We start from the raw sequence: 4,268 nt of genomic DNA on the forward strand, positions 1-4,268 counted from the left end.
AAAAAAAAACTTCAATGTATCGTATGATAAAAAAACTACGCTAAGCTGGCTCGGAAATGACGATCAATAGGATTTGCTTTAAAAATACTCATTTGGTTTGGTTTGTTGTTTGATCTTCACTTCTATAGGCCATCTTTGATGACGTTTTTTTAATCGTATGGTACTATTTTTCCAGTATGATAACTACAACTATTTTTAAGGTTTAATCAGTTGTTATAAAAAACAATTCCTCTATGGCAGACGTTCTATTTGTTAAGTTTTGATTTTGTAATGTTGTGTTTATCATATTTTATAAGTAATATAACAAAATAACTCTAATATTCTTTTTTAGAAAAAAAATTAAATTAGGAATATTTGTCTCATTTTCATTCCTATCTAAAATTTTCTTAGCTAAACATATACAAATGTACTATTTATGGTGATTCAATCAGTAGTTTAAAATTAATTATAGATATGTTATTCAATTATAGTACAACGAAATAAGACATGACAGTTGCAGTCATGGTCTGGCATTTTAATTTGCCAAGTATTTTTACAATTACATATTCCATAATTTTTGGATGTCGAAAAGCCGAAATATTCTTGTTGCACAGACTTTACTTATACTTAAAGATATAAACTTAATTTTATGGTGCAATAAATAATTATATACATATTATAAAGCAGTTTTATTTCGATAAAAATAAAATTAATAAAGGCAGATGTTAGTGAGATTAATATTTCAGCCTTTGAAATATACTAAAGAACATTGTTGATAATTTTCTTGAAGATTTGTTAGTTTAAAAAATATAAATATGTTACAAAGAAATAATATGAATAAACATGAGACAGAATTTATTCATCCTTAAACTGTGTATGTGATTAAAAAAAACCTTATGAAATATTTCAGAGATAGGAGAAAATTTGATAACATTTAAATGGTTTAAATTCTATAACCTTATAAAAATGTATCCCGTACTCCTTTCCCACACAGTTACTCCTAAATTTTAAAACTAAAGACCCGCATAAGATGTTGGCAATATTGTTATCTGTACCTCGAAGATTTGGCAAAGCGCTTTGAAAGATAGTAGCCATATTGTGTTATTAGAGCAGTGACATAGATGTGCTAACTTGATTTTAGATTTTTGTAAGTTTACTCACAACGACGCGGAAGCTTCTAAAATAATGAGTTTGTATTAAAATGAAATTGTGTGAGCTGTATGTTAATTTAGAGCATTTCTTTAAAATATAGTGAGTTATACAGGGTATGCCCAAAAAAGTTACAATCAAAGTTAAAAATAAAGATGAGTTTCTTTAAAGAAGTATATTTTTTTAGTTTTTGAAGTATTTATGTTAGGTTAGGTTGCTGGGGTTTGAGATCATGTTTGTGATACACCTGTATTATTAGTGTACGAGACCTTTCATTCTTTTTTTTTGCGTTAAAGCACTTCCAGCTCTTTGCGAAGTTCCCGATGTCGCTGATGTTGACTTCTGCTACATCCTCTAGTCCCTCCAAAAAACATTGTCCTAAAGTTTTAAAGCATCGTTATTCCAGTCCCCGACAGTGGCACAGCAGCTGTTCTATGGTTTCTTCTTGCACTCCGCATTCTCTGCAGTAGTCGTCTTTGGATATCTTGCATCTAACAAAGTTTACCCCCGTGGGGCAGTTGCCAGTGATGACACCTACAATAATTATGCGTACTAGGTTCTTTTTGTGTTCTAGAAGTTGTTTTGTCTTTTTGCTACCTACCACTGGCCTACAGTCTTCGAGCTGTAGCGCAGTCCTCACGGTGTTGCCACGTCTCTTGCAGCTTAGTCTTGATGGAAGTTCCTATAGCTTCCTTCAGTGTGTTGATCGTCACAAGTGGTGGGTCATCTGCCACGGTCTCACCTCTGACCCCCTCTTTAGCAAGTCTGTCTGCTTCTTGGTTGCCCTCCACATTACCGTGGTTTGGCACCCAGCACAAAGTAGCCTCACGTTGACGCAGCCAGGACAGTGCTTCTCGGTAGTCCATCACAGTTTTCGATCTCACTGATGCATGGTGATGCTTCTTAAAGCGCCCAAGTTGTCAGAGTATATCATGATTTCTCCTACTGGTTTATCAGCAATTTTCCCTCGTATACAACCAGCTGCTTCTTTTATAGCGTAAATCTCTGCTTGTAGAGCATTACAGCCATCCGATAGTCTTAAAGATCGTCAGGTGTCTCGTTCCTCTCACAAGATGCCTATATCTATACCTCCTGAAGTTATGGAAGCATCTGCGTAGACTGCTATCTCTTGAGTGTTCATTACTCAGTTACTTTACCATTCTTCTCTTGTCGGGATACCAATCCATATCTTTGATCCAAAATCATGTTTGGTGAGCATATAGTCCGTTTTCCGGTCTGGCAGATGTGGACTCATGTTCCCCATGATTATGATATTATAATATTAACTGGCAATATCTTTGAGTAACCGTAGTTGATCTGGATCCACAGATTGGATTCCCTTAATCTTAGGTCACCCTTAACGGCCAGATCCTTCACGAGCCAGTCGATTGATTTATCCATGTCCATATTTAACATTTTCTAAAAATAAAGAACAAATCTTAAATTTCAATAACAGCTACGTAACTTGTAGTTTAAAATATAGGACTTAACGAACATATAAACCATATAAAAAAAATTAAAACAACGAAGTCAGATATTTTGAACCATGATTAGAAAATGGTGTTTTCCACAAAAAAAAGCATTATTGGAAATAACGAAAATTTAAATAAGCCGTTTTTATAGCAAACAACAATAACATCTTTAATGCATGATGTATATCCGAGTATATATTGCTTCTACGTTTCTTAAAATATATTTCAAAGCTATAATATATTAGATTCTTCAATAAGGTTACGTCGATACTTAGATAATTTTCGAGTGGGTAATCGATGAGAAATTTAAATTTTCTACTTTTCGCATTTCAAAACCGTATCGAATGATTCGCTACGGTAAATTCTAAAATCCAGCGAGTTATGCAGGATATTAAAGTGCGCATAAGTGCTTTTTTGGCCCGTTTACCATGAAAGGCCACATTAGCGAGAAATTTCCAAGGTGCGCGCCAATTCCTGCCCCATAGTTAACAAATCGGATTTTGCTTGATTTCCGGCCGCCACCGCCCCCGATAAATTCGGCATCGCGTTCCGCCGAATTTTCCGAAAAATTCTCATAGAAACGCACACACATTTTCCTCTCCTGTAATTGACGCTTCATTGCAGTTTGATATTTGCGCGCCGGTTCTGTATTGTGTTTTCCTTTATTCTTAACTGATTATTCTGCGTTTACCTCGAAATTTATATTTCGAAAAATTTAATTTTATATTTTTAATAATATATATTTAGTACAACAACATTACACTATGTATAACATTGCGCTTTCAAAGAAGCAAGATATAAGTATCTATTAGTCTTTAATATACAATAGTAACTCTCTGTTAATAATAAAAACGACACACAGAGTACAGTACTTCAGTTTTCAGTCAAACCATTCTAGTAAACAATTTAAGAATAGTAAAACTTTATGCCGTCGAGCAAACACCATATGCAGTTACCATAGGCTGCAGGGGTTTGCGATCCTATCTGGCAGTCTATCACAGTTTTCAATCTCACTGATTGCATGTTGATGCTTCTTAAAGCGCCCAAGCTCTCGGAGTATATCACGATCTCTTATTGGTCTATCAGCGATTTTCTCTACTTTGGCTGCTTCCTTTATAGCGTAAATCTCTGTTCATTGAACATTACAGCCATCCGATTACCTTAAAGATCGTCAGATGTCTAGTTTCTCTGACAAGATGCCTATACCTGTACCTTCTGAAGTTACGGAAGCAACTGGCGTTATAATCCTTAAGTGACCGTAGTTGGTCTTGTTCCACAGATTGGATTCCCTTAATCTTAGGACACCCATAACGGCCAGATCCTTCACGAGCCAGTCGATTGATTGCAAGTCCATATTTAACATTTTTAAAAAATGAAGAATAAATCTTAAATTTCAATAACAGCTACAAAAATTGAAGTTTACCCTGTACGACTTAAAGAACGTAGGTATAAACATACACACAGAATTGAAACAACGAAGTCAGATATTTTGAACCATGTGTAGTCCAAGCTGCACAACATGAAGTGATTGGAAAGTTGGGTTTTCCATGAGGAACTTTATTGGAAATAACGTAAATTTAAAGAAGCCTTTTTTATCACAAACAATAATAACATCTTTAATACATGATGTATATCCGAGTGTACAGGGTTGTTCACCACATACGACAC

The sequence above is a fragment of the Sitophilus oryzae genome, unplaced genomic scaffold (genome assembly GCF_002938485.1).
Source record: "Sitophilus oryzae breed Bouriz unplaced genomic scaffold, Soryzae_2.0 scaffold_499_pilon_pilon, whole genome shotgun sequence".
NCBI classification, from domain to species: domain Eukaryota; kingdom Metazoa; phylum Arthropoda; class Insecta; order Coleoptera; family Curculionidae; genus Sitophilus; species Sitophilus oryzae.